The sequence below is a fragment of the Cupressus sempervirens genome, chromosome 10 (genome assembly GCF_028749045.1).
Source record: "Cupressus sempervirens isolate cs-2001-9-10 chromosome 10, ASM2874904v1, whole genome shotgun sequence".
NCBI lineage: Eukaryota > Viridiplantae > Streptophyta > Pinopsida > Cupressales > Cupressaceae > Cupressus > Cupressus sempervirens.
Genome location: NC_143127.1, coordinates 852,804,190 through 852,822,956, shown reverse-complemented (window position 1 = coordinate 852,822,956; position 18,767 = coordinate 852,804,190).

Sequence of the window (18,767 nt, the reverse complement as noted above, 5' to 3'; positions counted from 1 at the left end):
AAGACCCCTCACGGCTATGGCACCTCAAGTATGGTCATCTTGGCTATGTTGGTTTAAATTTATTGTCAAATAAAAGAATGGTAGAAGGTTTTCCACATGTAGGAAATTCTTGTGACAAGTGTGAGGCTTGTATTTTGGGTAAGCAACATAGGCTTCCCTTTATTTCTAGAAATTCTAGGAGGGCTAGATATCCATTAGAATTAGTCCATACTGACCTATTCGGTCCTATGCAAGTTACTTCCATTGGGGGGAGTACTTATTTCATGACATTCGTTGATGATTTTAGTCGTAGGACATGGGTGTATTTCTTAAAGAATAAATCTGAAGCATTTAATAAATTTGTAGAATTTAAGGCCCAGGCTGAAAGAGAATGTGGACACTATATCAAGGTCCTAAGATCAGATAGAGGAGCGGAGTATACCTCCAATTATTTTGTAAATTTTTGCAGGAAACATGGCATAAAGAAAGAACTCACAACCAGCTTTACACCACAGCAGAATGGAGTAGCTGAAAGAAAGAATAGAACCATTGTTGAAATGGAAAGGAGCATGATGAAAGAGAAAGGTCTCCCAACTGAATTTTGGGGAGAGGCTGTGGTAACAGCTGTTTACCTAATTAATAGGTTTCCTACAAAGGCAGTCCATGACAGAATTCCAATGGAAGCTTGGTCATGAATAAGATAGACAATTGAACACCTAAGGGTGTTTGGATATGTTGCATATGCACATGTTCCTAAAGAGTAAAGGCAAAAATTTGATGATAAAGGTGTGAAATGCATTTTCATAGGGTATAGCCCAGAATCAAAGGCATACAGATTGTATGACCCATTGAACAACAAAATGATGCTTTCAAGAGATGTGGAATTTCTTGAAAATCAGTCTTGGTATGGTTCAACTGATGAGTCACCGAGCACTTCTAGTAAAGTGCCAATTATGAGTGAAGAAGATGTTGATGAACAACAAGAAGAAGGAGTAAATAGAAGAAAAGGCAAGCAGATTCAGACCTTGCTGGGCTCCTCTAGGCATGACCGAGTGTCAGTGTCGAGTACCAGTGAAGACCGAGTTAGTCGACAAAGCAACAGCAGTGAAGATTCCAATCCTACACTCTCCTCCCTATTACCAAGAAAGAGAAAGAGTCTTAGGGAGATATACCAAGATGAAAGGTATGAAGATTATGATGAGAGTGTTCATTTTGCATTATTTTCTCATAGTGGTCTAGTATATTTTGAGGAAGCTATTAAGGAGAAGAAATGGTGTAATGCCATGGATGAGGAAATAGATGCTATAGAAAAGAATGAGACATGGGAGCTAACTAAATTGCCTCCAAAGAAGCAAGTGATTGGAGTGAAATGGGTCTATAAGACCAAATGCAATGCTGAAGGCAAGATTGATAGGCATAAGGCAAGGGTGGTAGTCAAGGGCTACAAACAACAGTATGGAAGAGATTATGATGAGACCTATGCCCCTGTTGCAAGAATGGAAATCATGCATGCTGTCATAGCAATTGTAGCTCAGCACAAGTGGAAGGTATTTCAAATGGATGTGAAGTCTGCCTTCCTAAATGGTGTATTGAAAGAAGAAGTGTATGTGGAGTAGCCACCTGGTTATGAAGTTGCAGGTGAAGAGAACAAAGTATATAGATTGAAGAGAGCTCTTTATGGGCTCAAGCAAGCTCCAAGGGCATGGTACAATAGGATTGACTCATATTTGATGAGAAATGGCTTTAGCAAAAGCAATGGTGAGCCCACTCTTTACATCAATGCAGCAAATGGAAATGTTTTGATTGTTGTCTTCTATGTAGAAGATTTAATTTTTACTGGTAATGATAAGCCTCTAATTGGTGAGTTCAAAGAGGCCATGAAAAGTGAATTTGAAATGACCGACCTAGGTTTCTTGAAATACTTTCTAGGAATAGAAGTAAAAAAAATGCATGATGGCATCTTCATCTCTCAAGAAAAATATGTAGGGCAAATCTTGGAGAGATTTAAAATGCTGAATAGTAAGGTAGCCCCCACACCAACAGTAGTAGGTCTGAAGTTGAGCAAGGAAGACTCTAGCAAAAGAGTGGATCCAACACTATACAAGAGTATGGTTGGAAGTCTGATGTGTTTGACTGCAACTCGGCCAGACTTAATGCATGCAGTAAGTCTGATTTCTAGATTTATGGAAACCCCAAAGGATTCCCATTGGCAAGCGGGAAAGAGAATCCTAAGATATGTGAAAGGTACCAAGGGATTTGGGATTTTGTATGCTGCATCAAATGAATTGAAGTTGGTAGGTTATACTGATAGTGATTGGGCTAGAAGTTTAGATGATAGTAAGAGCACTTCTGGATACATGTTTCATATGGGATCGGGTGCAATTTCATGGGCATTCAAGAAGCAACCTATTGTTGCTCAATCTACAGTAGAGGCTGAATACATTGCAGCAAATGCAGTAGCATGTCAAGCAATTTGGTTAAGGAGAATCTTGACAAATTTGAATGAAAGGCAAGAGGATGGAACCACAATTTATTGTGCCAACATCTCATCAATTGCATTGTCTAAAAATCTAGTCTTCCATGGGAGAAGCAAACATATAGAGATCAAATATCACTCCATCAAAGAGTTGGTGGAGAATGGGGATATCAAGATGATTTTTTGCAAGTCTAAGCAGCAGCTAGCAGACATTTTTACTAAGCCATTAGGCATTGAAACTTTTGTACACATAAGAGAGAGTCTTGGTGTAATTGATGTGGATCAGCTGTGATCCTTGTTTTGTTTGGCTTGGGACAAAGGGGGAGTGTTGAAAATTAATGTCAACGCCAGCTGTTTGTCCTCGAGCCCCACACCCATCTACCTTGTCAGCACCATAGGCATTTATGGACGACAGGCATTCATTTTTGGTAGGTGAGAGTTTTAAATTTGAATGTTGAGAGGGAAAATGAAATATGATAAAAGGAATGTTTCAACATTCATTCTATTAAGGGTAGATCAAGAAGATCAGATTAGAAGTTGTAGACAGAGCAGAGAAGATTAGCAGATCAGTCGTTGGAAGAAGAAGAAAGTTTGTTTGTTTCGTGCTTGTAGTTGCACATGATTGATTGCTGGTTACCTTTTAAGTTTGTCATTGTTTGATTCATCCTGTTGAAGCAGTGATTGCTCCAAGCATTCATGTATGCAGCTATTAAAGTTGCAGGTTTAAAGTTTCTGAAGCATAATCAGTTTAGGGTTATTTTAGGGTTTTTCTGGTTTAAGCTGAATGCTCCCAGATTTTGTAATAGTTTAAATCTCAGTTGAATAGAAAGCAAGCAACATACTTAATCCATTGTTCTTCATCTTCTATTCATTGGATCTAACAAGTTTGGTTGAAAGCTTCAAGCTTTGGCTTTCTCGTTTTAATGGTGAAAGCATTCACGTTGAAATATTTCCTAAGTTATATTTCTTAAGTTTGAAATAGAACACTCGGCATCTTCTTTCTCCGTTGGTGCCGATCTCACTCGACATCCATTGGTGTCGAGCGTTTCCTTTGTGAGTCGAGCATACTCAGCATTTGCTGCCGAGCACCTCTTTGTGCCGAGTTCACTCGGCACCTTTTTCTGTCACTCGGCACCTTCATGTGCCGAGAAAGTGCCAAGTAGTTTCTGGCACTCAACACCTTCTTGTGTCGAGCACTTTTCTTCAAGTGCCGAGCAAACTTTTCGAGTTAGGGTTGCAGTTTTAAGTTGTGAGTTTGATTTTGATTTTGATTTCTCACAATGAAAGCCAACATTTTCCTGAGATTTTAGGGGAGCATGGCCCCAAAGAAAAGCAAAATCGTTTGGCTGATAGGTGGACCCAACCAACAGGATCTTAACTCGAGAACAAAGTAAAGGGTTAAAAGCTGCAAAATATAGTGTCGAGACAATATTCAAATCTAGGAAAACTAGTGACTGATCCAGGGGAGTAAAAATGGAGGATCCCTAACCTTTAACACACTGCATGGGTGGCAGTTGTAGAGCACATTCTGAATTCTTTTAATATCTAGCTATTGTTGCTCCAGTTGTTATTCTGCCATTTCTCTGGTGCCATAATCTAATCAACAAGAAAAAGAAAATATGATATTCATAAGGTAAAAGTATTTCGTATTAAGATCTTAAATGGTTGCTCTATTATTTACTTGTTTTTAGGAAAAAAATCATTCTCCAATATTATTTAAAAAAAAAAACTTAAATGTATGCATAGTTTAACTGAAACTTTATTCAGAACTACTTTAGAAGAACAATAAATATTCAACTCTCCTTAAAGGAAAATCAACAAATGGGGTAATCAAGTTTATGAGGATAGTTCTTTTTTAATTTTTTTACATTAATGTTAGATTTATTATATTTTCAAGGTGACGTGATAGTAAATTTTATTAAATTTATTTAGAAAATAATAATTAATATTTAATATTTGACTATCTAATATATTATAAAACTAGTCATGAAAATTTCTATTTTAAAGAAAATTATGATTTTGTACAAAATTTTATTCTATAAATGAATTATATATAATTTCTATTTTGAAAAATAAATAGTTCAAACAAAATCAACATTTGTTAAAAAAATTATTGAAGAACTCTATTTGTTTTATAATTCACTTCTTAGATCTTGTTGTATGTGTTTTTTTATAATGGTTTGGTCAGGGTTTAAGTTAAATATTGATTGTCAAAAATCAATATAATATATGCATAAAGTAGTAATATTTACAAATTCTTGTATCTTGAAATTTGTAAATTCATATGTTTGACAGAATATTAGAAAGAAATTATAAATTAGCAATATATATCAATTGAAAAAAGTTAATAGATTTATATTTAAGTGTCAAAGTAACATTATTAGTTTCAATGAAGTGTCAAAGTGAATCCTCGATCTATTTAAAGACCTTATTGTCCCAAAACTCTAGAGGAAGGCCATGTAGCCGAATTAAAAGTAGGGCCATACATAGAAGGTTTGTGGCTAGGTTAAACTTGGGTTTCCATTTAGCCAGAGTCAATACCTGTTTACCAAAGCACCAAGATCTTGCCAAGATGGAATATTTATCCTCCTTAGGTACAAATCTGAATGAAAAGAGACCCCTCGACAAAGCTGAAATACTGACTGAACCCTTGAGTCTCCATCTCGTAGAGAACCATTTTCTAACCATCTTAATAGATGGACCAAAGGCTTCAAACCGACCTACCAGATCTCAGGAAAACACAAGGGAGATATTATCCACTGCTAAGTCTGGCAGACTGATCTTCGAGCCCCCTTTGCCATAGGCAATGTCGAGCATCGCGTCCAAAGGCACATCACTCTTCTAACAAAGCAATACATTCTTCCATCCTAGTTTTTGAAACTCCCCCTTGTGAAAGCCAACATTTTCCTGAGATTTTAGGGGAGCATGGCCCCAAAGAAAAGCAAAATCGTTTGGCTGATAGGTGGACCCAACCAACAGGATCTTAACCCGAGAACAAAGTAAAGGGTTAGAAGCTGCAAAATATAGTGTCGAGACAATATTCAAATCTAGGCAAACTAGCGACTGATCCAGGGGAGTAAAAATGGAGGGTCCCTAACCTTTAACACACTGCATGGGTAGGAGTTGTAGAGCACATTCCGAATTCTGTTAATATCTAGCTATTGTTGCTCCAGTTGTTATTCTACCATTTCTCTGGTGCCATAATCTAATCAACAAGAAAAAGAAAATATGATATTCATAAGGTAAAAGTATTTCGTATTAAGAACTTAAATGGTTGCTCTACTATTTACTTGTTTTTAGGAAAAAAATCATTCTCCAATATTATTTTTTTTAAAATAACTTAAATGTATGCACAGTTTAACTGAAACTTTATTCAGAAGTACTTTAGAAGAACAATAAATATTCAACTCTCCTTAAAGGAAAATCAACAAATGGGGTAATCAAGTTTATGAGGATAGTTCTTTTTGAATTTTTTTACATTAATGTTAGATTTATTACATTTTCATGGTGACGTGATAGTAAATTTTGTTAAATTTATTTAGAAAATAATAATTAATATTTAATATTTGACTATCTAATATATTATAAAACTAGTCATGAAAATTTCTATTTTAAACAAAAATTATGATTTTGTACAAAATTTTATTCTATAAATGAATTATATATAATTTCTATTTTGAAAAATAAGTAGTTCAAACAAAATCAACATTTGTTAAAAAAATTATTGAAGAACTCTATTTGTTTTATAATTCACTTCTTAGATCTTGTTGTATGTGTTTTTTATAATCGTTTGGTCAGGGTTTAAGTTAAATATTGATTGTCAAAAATCAATATAATATATGTATAAAGTAGTAATATTTACAAATTCTTGTATCTTGAAATTTGTAAATTTATATGTTTTACAAAATATTAGAAAGAAATTATAAATTAGCAATATATATCAATTGAAAAAAGTTAATAGATTTATATTTTGTATAAAAATATTAAATATAATGAATTTTGACCATTTATTAGTAAACTTAAAAGTATCATATTGACCATCAAATTCCCGACGTGATGACAATATTACCTATCGAAAACTTTCAGAGAAATATTTATTACAAATATAACATACGGTAACCAGACAAACATGTTTTCCTACATAATAGACGGAAATAATTTGGAATATTGAAAACAAAGGAGACCATTGATATGCATGCAATCGTAAGGTAAAGCATTTGCACATAGACTTGAACGGGTGTAAGTGTCTTAGACCATATTATGTTTTCCTCAAAGCATCGATGGTAATGGAAATGAATACTACGCTTGCCAAGAGCATTGATAATGCCAACATAAATAGTTGGTACAGATTACCGGCAAATAAAATAGCTAAATTCTCACACACGATCATTAACGAGATTTCATATAGTATGGAATACTACCTCACGATAGAGAAAGAATAAGATTAGAATTTTAGATTGGAATTTAAATTCACTGTCTGTTTGATTGTGGGAATATAAAACTGAGAATAGAAATACGTGAATTCTGTGTATAATTTTGGGTGAACTAAACAAGAATAACAAGAATAGGAATACTAACCCCATTTTCTATTTGAAAATAAATATTCTAGAATAAGTATTCCTATTTCCATTTTTATATTGGACCTTAAATCCAGTGGAATATAATGATAGTTTAAACATGACCCAACCATATAATTAGAAAAAACCAGAAAAAAAATAAAATTCCACAGACTACGATGATAATTGATAGTGTTTGTAGCAGTTTTCCAATTCATAATCTTCTCCACTTCGTAAAGAAATGTTAAATAAATAATAGTTGGGATTAAAAAAATCTAATAGTTATTAATTATAAACCTTTGGAAATATGAGCGCAAATGAAGTTAGGTTTATGTATTAGAACATTCCTTTCATGATAAATAAATATGTATAAAAAATGCTCGTGGTTGCGTAAAACGATAGCTTAACAATATAAAACTCTCGCTTCGCTCCAGGATGATAATTGTTTTTAATTCCAAGCTGTTAGATACATCCATTGTGATCTTCTCCACTTCGTAAAGAAATGTTAAATAAATAATAGTTGGGATTAAAAAAATCTAATAGTTATTATTATAAACCTTTGTAAATATGAGCGGAAATGAAGTTAGGTTTATGTATTAAAACATTCCTTTCATGATAAATAAATATGCATAAAAAATGCTCGTGGTTGCGTAAAACGATAGCTTAACAATATAAAACTCTCGCTTCGCTCCAGGATGATATTGTTTTTAATTCCAAGCTGTTACACACATCCATTGTGATAGAAGTTGTCTCTTGCTCATATTCAAGCAAATTGGAGTCCACTATGATTATTATGTCTATCTATTACAGAGGATATATGAAAATGGAGAACACATTCATTGTAAATGAAGAAGTTTTCTAGAATTTCACTTTTGAATATTCCAATTGTCTTCTTGACTCACAAGCTATCGAGAAGCTTGGACGGTGTATAATGATTTCATGGGATGCGGTTCGCAAATTAAATTGGTTACCTGGCTCGGCCTGTAAATTTCCTTTAGAAGTTGACTGGCCTACTCAATTATGTTGGAATTGAATTTGCATGCCAAAGGCTAACATCTTTACATTGGCCGCACTACAATGGCAAATCTTGACACCAGATTGACTAAAAAGCCTCGGTTATCAGGGGCCTTAATTTTTTCTCTTTATGCTACAAAAACAAAGAGACTATCAATCACATGCTCCTCTCCTCTTTTTTCCGTCAAATGTTCGGGGTCGCTTTATCCAAAACATGGATGGGTTTTTCCATTACTCCATGCCATCCTATCACTATTCAAATCTTAGCCAATTCCTTTTAAGGAACACCAGTGTGAAAATTTATGGATAATCTCTTCCACAACTCAAATCAAGGAATTGCGGAAGGAGAGACATTGGAGAATTTTCAAAGTGAAATTTCTGTAAAAAAAATTCTTTTAATTAAAATTGAAACTAGTATAGAAATATTGAGTTCTACAATGCATGTTCAAAGAAATGAACCAAAATACTATACAATTTGGGTTGCCACCATGTTTAAAAACTAGTTTGATCTTAGAACTCATCAACTGATTGAAACGGGAAGTGAAATTAGCAAAAAAAATAGATCTAATTGCCACCATGTTTAAAAACTAGTTTGATCTTAGAACTCATCAAATTATTGACATGAGAAGCGAAATAAGCAAAAAGTTAGATCTAGTTGCAAATTTTCTCCGCAAACAAGTAAATGGTTCAAAATAAACTTTGATGAAGCTTCCAATCATAGTCCCTCAAATGTGGGGTGTGTGATACATTCAACCTCGAGAAAGACCATAGGTAGCTATCTAAAACCATTGGTGGAAGATAAAAACAATGTGGAGTTTTGGCTATCATGTTTTATATTAAAAGGAAGTGAAAAATGAGTAACTGACCTAAAGGAACAAACTAGTCATAGAGTCACTAACAATTGAATAACAACTCAATGACCAAAAGAACAAGACACTAGCCACTAGGGTAACCTTTAGGAAACCCCCCTCTAAAAAAGATATTAAATATTGACAAATTATTCATTATTTTGAAAAAAAAAATCTTTTCATTAATCTTTCAAATTTTTTATTTTAAATATTATTTATAATGACGATTATTTTGAGATCATAATTTTTGCATAGAAAATCTTGGTGAATCTCAATAATAATAGAAATTTTATTAATCACCATAGAATATTACAAATGAAAAATAAATATTTTTTAACTCATCAATTATTATGAGGATCATTACATTATATTTTAAATCAATAGTGCAAAGTAAATATTGGTGATATATCCCTTAAGTAACTAATAATTATGTGAATTATTGGTGAATTAGTTTTAATTTCTACAATAATATATAATATTTAGGTGAATCAGATCTAATCATATATCGAGTATTATGGTGAATCTTTGAACATAATTATTTTAATAAAATAAATTATTGAGTGATTTTAAATATTTTAAAGCTAAAATTTATATTAAAAAATGGTGGTTTAGGTTGCATTGAATATTAAATAATTAGCAAATTTACAACTATTAGCCACTAAAAAATACCTTGCTAGCCACACATATTCAATGTAAAAATATTTTGCTATGAGAAGAGTTAAATATTTTTGATGTAATAAGAGAAAAATTAATTTCAAGTTGGAAATTACAATCTCTACTTGATTATGAAATAAATATGACCACCAAATTTAAAAAGGTAATGGTGAGCCACGTCTACAAAGAAGACAATACTAAGGAAGATGAATTGACAAAGAGGGGAGCTATGGGACTAACACTCAAATAGATAATAGTTATTACAGACTTGACCAATACCATGGTAGTTGCACTAGAGTGAAGAACTATGTCATTTGCATCTAGAACCAATGAATCATAACATTTACATCCAAAATGCACGACTGTAAGGTCTTCTGGGATTGATGTACCTCAAACCCCTTCAATGATGATATTTTAGAAAATAATAACATAGGTTTTTAGAATGTCAAATTCTTCATTCAATTCTTCCAACTCTACTCTACCTCTACAATGAAAGAAAATAGCTCCTTATTACAATTTTGAAAATTATCATATTTGGCAAATTTTTGGGAAAAACATTTTTTTCATTTTTGGTAATTTCCAAAACCCATGCTATGAATCTCAAAATTTCTCAAGAAAAGCCCCCAACTAAGGAAAGATCAATTGCTAACTAATCCATGAAATCAAAAAAATGATTTCAAATTTATTACAAAAATAACTTTCTGAAAAATTGGGAAAAAACACCCAAAAAAAGGTTTTCCAGGTTAAGACAAAATTGTAAGCTCCTAGAAAATTGTTAAAATGGCCACCTATTAATTTGAGCTCAATCAAAAATCCAAATAACTTCACCTCACATGACTACCTATAAAAATTCAGCCAAAGCCCATATCCAAGTCAAAAGTTATGACTCCCAAAAGTTGATGCATCATTCTCCCCTTCTTGAAAGTAATAGAACTCTTGCAAGTGGTTTTATGTGAATTTTTGCAATTTTATTGGATCTAACTACATTATTTTCCACTCAGATAACTATGTACTTTCTATTTCATCTAACCCATTCCACTGTATTAGGTATTCATTATGTTGGCTATGCCTTGTGGAGGTAGTCTTCTTGTCAAGAATTTTTGCAATCTCTTCCTTCTTATTGGGAAGGTGATGTTGCTAATCCACTCCCTGGACATCATCTGCACTAGGAATATCTCCATGGAATGTGTATAAATTAGAAACATTAAAAATAGGGGAGATGTCAATATTTACTGGTAAGCTAACCCCATAAGCATTATCATTAATCTTTTTGATGATTTTGCAAGGCCAAATCTTTTTATACCTCAATTTATGCTATGTGTTTGTAGGAATCTATTCATGCCTCAAGTAAACCATCACTAAGTCACTAGCAAGAAATATTTGTTGCCTTTGAGTAGCATCTGCAACAATCTTGTAACTCACATTACTATCCAATAACTTTTGTCTGACATCTTTTTGGAGCTAGTGAATGTGTTCAAGAAAGGCAACTCCATCATCACTAATTTTGTCTCCCAAGGGAAGTGACACAAGATCTACAACACTTTGAGGATATTGACCATACACGATTTGAAATGGAGATTTTTTGGTGGATTTGTTAACAAAACTATTATAGGTAAATTTTGCCCAGGGCAATGCCAAGTCCCATTTTTTAGGCTTCTCCCCCACAATGCAACATATTAGATTTCCCAAGCTTTGATTGAATACCTCTGTTTGTCCATTAGTTTGAGGATGATGAGCACTACTAAAGTATAACTTTGTTCCTAATTTCCTCCAAAGAGTCTTCCATAAATGGCTCAAGAACTTAGTGTTTATATTAGGGGCAATGGTCTTTGAAAGCCATGTAAACAAAAAACTTCTAAAAATAATAGTTATGCTAGTCTAGTTGCATCATGGTCTTTTTACAAGAAATAAAGTGGACCATTTTGAAAAATTGATCAACAACTACAAAAATAAAATCATTACCTCATTGAGTGTGTGGGAGACCCAATACAAAATCCATACTCAAGTCAATCCATGGTTTGATGGGTACTAATAAAGACAGGCATAATATTGTACTCTGTGAATGTCCTTTAGCCTCTTGACAAATTTTGTACCTTGCCACATATTTACTAATGTCCCTCTTTATTTTGGACCAATAATACTTATCTTCAACAATTTTTTTTTTTGTCCTTTCCAAAGTGTCTAGCTACTCCACCACTATGAAATTCCCTAATAATGTTTTACCACATAGATCCACCTTGTATACATAGTTGTTTACCTTTAAAGGGATAACCATCTTGCATAACATAATCACCTTTTGCATAATCCAACTTACTAAAAGATGAATCCTTTAGTTGTTCTACAGTTTCCCAAGAGGTATCATTAGTTGCATATAAGGCCTTAATATCATCAAAACCATTGACCTCTATTTCCATTGTGGTTAATAGTGTAGCACACCTGCTCAAGCATTAGCAACCCATAACAAAGGTATAGCCCTATAAGAAAGATACCCACGTGGTATGTCAAATATTCAACTTCTTTTATGTGTTGATATATTTCAAATAAATATGATGAGTAAATAGCACAAATTCATGTGTGACTAGATAGTGCTTCTAGTGTCTTAATGCTTGAACAATTGCAGAAAATTCTAGATCATAGGTAGAATAATTCTTTCTTATTTCATTTAGTTTCTCACTAAAGAAGACTGTAGGCTTACTTGCTTGGCTAAGAAAATCACCTATCCCAACATGTGAAGCATCACACTCAACTTTAAAAAAATTGTCAAAATTTGGAAGTGTCAATATAGGAGCTTTTGTTACCTTTCTCTTCAAGAAATTAAAACTCTCTTTAGCACTTATTGTCCATGTGAACTCGCTTCCTCTAGTACAGTCTGTAATGAGTGCTAATATATTGCTAAAATTTTGTATAAAGTTTCTATAGAAAGTTGCCAACCCATGAAAGCTTTGTACTCCCAATATACTAAAAGGGCTAGGACATTCTAAAATTTATTCTACCATTTCTAGATCCATTTGAACACCATCTTGAGAAATGACAAAGCGTAGAAAGGTAAAACTAGTTTGCATGAACCTACACTTCTTCAAGTTTGTAAAGAGCTTCTCCTTCCTTAAGACACCCAAGATGATCCTCAGGTGTTCTAAGTATTCTTCCTTGCTTCTACTATAGATCTTAATATCATCAAAGTAAACTAAAACAAACTTACCAATGTAAGGTTGCAACACTATATTCATCAACTAGATAAATGTGCTAGGTCCATTTGATAGCACCAAAGGCATAACCATTCATTCATACAAACCATCTCTTGTCTTAAATGTTGTCTTCCATTTATCTATCTCTCCAATTTGGATCTAGTGGTAGCCACTTCAAAGATCAATCTTGCTAAAGTACTTAGCCCCCAGTAATTCATCCATTATGTCCTCTATCCGAGGAATAGGAAATTGGTACTTAGTGGTAAAATTATTGATTGCTCTACTATTACTTCACATCCTCCATGTGCTATCCTTATTTGGAGTCAACAATGTGAGTACTATAGACAAACTCATACTTTCCCTAACCAAACCATTTTGCACTAGTTCTATCACTTTCTTATTCAACTCTGCATGATGTGTTCGATTCAACCGATAGGCTACCTAATTAGGTAAACTTTCTCCAGGAATAAGATCAATATGATGTTGAATATCTCTTTTGGGTGGGAGACCATTAGGTAGTTCATCAAGAGCAACATCAACAAACTCCTCCATCACCTTCATTGTTTCGGGTGATACTAAGTTTTCTTATTCTTCTCCTCTTTTTAGTACTAGTGCATAATAACAACCTGTTAGTTTCATTTCTTTGACAACTTCTTTTGCAGACAACATGGTTTCACTCTTCTTGTCATCCTTAAGTTGTAATAGAACCATTTTAGAGCCATCCTTCCAAAATGTATAAGTATATTTCTCTCCATCATGTAGGACCTTCCTATCATATTGCCATGGTCTTCCCCACAACATGTGGCAAGCATCCATAGGGATAACATCACACTCAATCTCATCTTTATTAAATTTTCCTACAGTAAATTTGACTAAACATCTTATATCAACAATTACTTCATTTCCTTTCTTAAACAATGAAATATGTTAATGATAACGATGATTCTCATATAGTAAATTTAAGTTCTTTGCTATTTGTCTAGATACCATATTCTCACAACTACCCGCATAAATAATAACTTGGCATACCTTTCCACCAAATGTAAATCTAGTTCTAAATATGTTGGTCTAGAGCCACAAGTTGTCTGAGTTCTTTGCATGAACTTCATAATTCTCTAGAATGATCATTTATCTCCTCATCATGAGGGTTTCTCCCACATATAATGAAACTTCTTGCTCCTCCTCTTTTGGTTAAACTAGGCCCACTCTATGTTTTCTTTCTTGATTTATGTCCGTCATGTTATGATTTGAGAATTCAAAGGCTATACGTCCTTCTCCACATATGAAATAGGTAAAGGGCCTCCATTGGTTTTCCCATCCTCTTCTGCTATCATAAGTGTATCCTCACTGAAATCCCCTTCTTCTTTCCTATTTTGTAGGGTCTTGTCTAGAATCTATGTTTCTTTAAAATCCTTGGGAGGATTCTTCTCGACCATAATTGGAACCTCCTTGAAATGGTATTGACCAATTCTTCCTCCTCTATTCCTTTGATTTTACTATTGGTTCTTCTTTTATTTATCCTTTAGAGCTAACTAATACGCTTCCTCCACACTGTTAACACGATGCATGCTCAGTTAATCTTGGATAGAGAATTTAAGGCCATTCATGTATCTAGCAGCCACCTACTCATCATCTTCTTGATGCTCTATTCTCATGGATAACTTATAGAACTCATTTGTGTACTCTTGTGTAGAAGACAAAATTTTGTTCAAATTTTGGAACTTATGAAATAGGGTTTCTAAGTAATCCAACAGTAAGACTTCTCTTGAAGTTTTTTCTCCATCTTGCTCCATGTTTTGATCTTTTTCTTTTGTTTTCTGGTTCATTCCTTCTGGAGGTAATCCCACCATATCATTGCATGTCCTTTTAATTTCATGCATACAAACTTCATCTTCTTTTCCTCAACCATAGGCTTCCATTTAAAAAATTTACCCATCTCATTTAACTAGTCTATCAACTCTTTGGGCTTAAGACTACCAACATAGTCTGAAACTTCAATCTTGATATATTCACTTTTACCTTCTAAAGCCCAAAGCACTCTATCTTCATATCTCAAATCTTCCAAGTGTTCTTCTTCATTTTCTTCATTTTGATTAGTGCCTCTTTGATTTCCCTCTTCACCTAATGTGTCCTATCCTTGTGCTACTCTTATTCCTTGATTATCCATTTGCTAACTCAGCCATTCAATCTACCTTTGCATATCCAACATAAATCTTTGCATTCGAGTGACACCTCCCCTTCCTCTTCCTCTTCCTCTCCCAACCATCTTCCCACTTTGATACCAAATAATGTATCTCAAACCTTTTAATTCATAAGAACTTACAAAATAATAACATAGATTTTAAAATGTCACATTCTTCATTCAATTCTTCCAACTCTACTCTACCTCTAGAATGAAAGAAAACAACTCCATATTACAATTTCAAAAATTACCATATTTGGCCATTTTTTTGGAAAAATAAAATTTTCATTTTTTGTAATTTCCAAAACCCATCCTATGAATCTTGATTTTTCCCAAGAAAATCCCCTAACTAAGGCAATATGAATTAACAACTAATCCATGAAATCAAAATTATTATTTTGGATTTATTACAAAAACAACTATCTAAAAAACTAGAAAAATGCATAAAAAGCCAATTTCAAATGTCAAGATGAAATTTAAGGCTCCCAAAAATTTTTTAAATGACCACCTATTGAGCTAGGCTCTATCCTCAGTCCAAATTACTTCTCCTCATGCAACTGCTTAAAAAATTTCAGCCAAAACCCATATCTGAGTCAAAAGTTATGAGTCCTAGAAGTTGATGCATCAAGGCTATGGTCAAATACATAAGCAATTAGAGTAACTTAATTCTACAAGACCTCACAAGATCCAACAACCCACTAGTCTAGAATCACAATCTAGTAGAAACTCCAACAAGAGTTTGAACTTGTGCTTGCAAGCCACCAACCAACCTTCTTGTTTTCCAAGCCAAAACTTAGCTACTAGCTCTGTTATACTTCACTCCTCTCACCTACTCCATCTTCTCCATGTTGGATGATCATGATTATATACATCACAAGATCGTCTACTTATGCTAAACAGGGCCACAACTTGGCCTAGAAAGTTGCATAAAAAAATCTTTCAAGCCACAAGTCCATTTGGGAACAAACATTAGATACATAAAATAATTAAATACTTAGGACAAGCCCCGAGGATATAATATATAAATAATTCGTAAAACAACATAAAAGTATGTTCTCTTAGGCATAGGTCTACATGCCACCCAACTATCCAAATCAAAGTGAACACATACCAACTATCTTGGATCAAAGCTTGCAAATATGTTCTCCAAAGTTTGGCAGTAAATCAAGAACACATGACCATCACTCATCAAAATAATCCTAACTCTAAGACAATAACTCTAAAATCTATACACACTTAGTGCAAGGTTCCCCAATGTACCTCAAACATATCTCCAATTGTAGAAACCATAAGTCTACAAATCCAAGATTGACACCCCTACATATAGTATTATTTATTACCCCAAGATGCTCCTGCATCAATTGAGTAAAGAAAACCTTGATTAGAGAGAAAAACCTAGTATTTATGGTACCCAAAAGATAATGTACTTATATAGTAGTTTCTTGCGAAAATGTGTGACTTTATGAGGAGTCAAATATAGTTCATTTAGTACAATAGTCCATGTTAAATGATAGGTCCCTATTAGGAGACATTGAACCAAGTTGTTAGAAGGTTCTAACCTTGTTAAAGATTGAAAAGAATAAGTCAATACACTATTTAAATGATAAAAATAAAAATAAAAACTTTTAGATAACATTTCCAATAAATATGAACACAACTATTTGCACCTTACTCATCAAAACATTTCCTTTGAAGTTGGCTTAACTAGAACCACTAGCATATGTTCTCTTCTTTGATTATCCTATACAAAAGCTTGCATCATATATATCTAGACCAACAATTCAAACCATGCAACCATATGCAACCAAAGATTATTTTTCCCTTTATAGGTTCTTATAAATAATTAATTAAGTTGGACTATTAGAGCTTCCACAATCTATAATTCATAGGAAATATTTCAATCACAATATTTTAGTTTCTGACACATTACAACAATAATAATAAATTTTCCAATGATAAATCATACACTTTATGAACATGGTCGACTTCAATGAATAAGTGATCTATTACCTCCTAAACTCACAATAGTTAATTCCCATTTTCCAATAAGATATAGTTAAAATACTTATAACAATCTCTATCATTATTTCCTATATAATGGTCTGCTACCAATCTTCACCAAAAAAATTGTAGCTTAATTATTATCATTAAAGAATCATAGAGGGCATAAATATGATATGTATACTCATTCTTCTACATGCATGTGATCTCATGTGTCTAATTCTATCAACCACTTTTCTCGCTAATCTTATAAATACACTGTGATGTACAAAATTTGAGTCACTCATAAGGATAAGAACACATGTTGTCATCAATGACATAACTTTCCATCAAAATAATATATATGCAACCCATGAAAGTATAAACAAAGACATTCAATTCCTAATAGTTACAAACTGGATGATGTGGGGAATTCCATGTTAGAATGACATGGAAGAGTTAATAAATTTTAGGATGAATAAATTTGTATAAACCAAATACTTCTATATCTCATAACAGTAATTCCAAAATGTTAACAAGATGAGTATTGAAAGTTAGGGTGTGTCAGGTAGGATATGACATTAGGCATCCTAGATCAACTAAATAGTAAAAGTAAATATTGACAAGGAAACCTTTAAAATCTTAGTCCCGGTGGAAGCATTCTAAGCTAAAGAAAATGATTTCCCAATTAGTAGTAGTAAAAAAAAGGACACTTCTCATATATGAAGAAGCAAAACATTAATTCACATTGATTTCTAAGAGAGGGATAAGACAAGAAAAGGACAAAAGCTCACAAAAATCATGTCAACTTATAATACCCCAAAAAAATATTACATGAAAAAGAAAAACAAAAGTGTGTGAAAGAAGGAAAATTGTCTTTGAATTAGTTTGATCCTATTTTTTTTCCATTCAATAATGTTTATTTTTTCTTTATTGCAAGTGGATATATGAGGAAGATAGTAAAGGAATAGATGATTGATATTCCAATCAAATGCAACATGAAAAATAATTAGTAAGCCTTTGATATTTCAATTGTAGACTTGACGATTAAAGAGGTCTCCCACTATGCACATAATCTAGTAATTTTTTAAATCAAATAAATCTAAGACTTTAATTTTATTTTTACTAATCACAATAATAGACTCTACTTTCATATTTTCTCTAGGTTCTTGGGTTATATTCTCATCATAGAGGAACATATAATTATAGAAGTGATTTTCAAGAGGTTTTTTAAAGAGAAATAGCTGGTGGGTCTACATGACATTATAATCAACAAAGATTAAAAACCCAGTATCTAACTCCATTTAATTTATCTATTGTGATGAGAGTAGGTGGAAGATTCCTTGAACTTCATAAAAGTATGTATGTATATTTAAATATACATATATATGTATATATCTACACACACACACACACATACATATATATATATATATATATATATATATATATATATATATATATATATATATATATATATATATATATATATATATATATATATATATATATATATATATATATATATATATATATGTGCATACATAAATATGTACGTAAATATGTATATATAGATATACATATATAAGTATTTACACACATATATGTATGTTCATACATACATACATACATACATACATACATACATACATATACATATATATATATATATATATATATATATATATATATATCTATGTATGTATGTATGTATGTATGTATCTATATATGCATATACATTTATACATATATATGTGTGTATATGTACATACATGCATACATATATATGTATGTATGTATACACACACACATACATACATATATATATATATACATATACATATATATATATATGTATATATATGTATGCATATACATATACATTTATACATA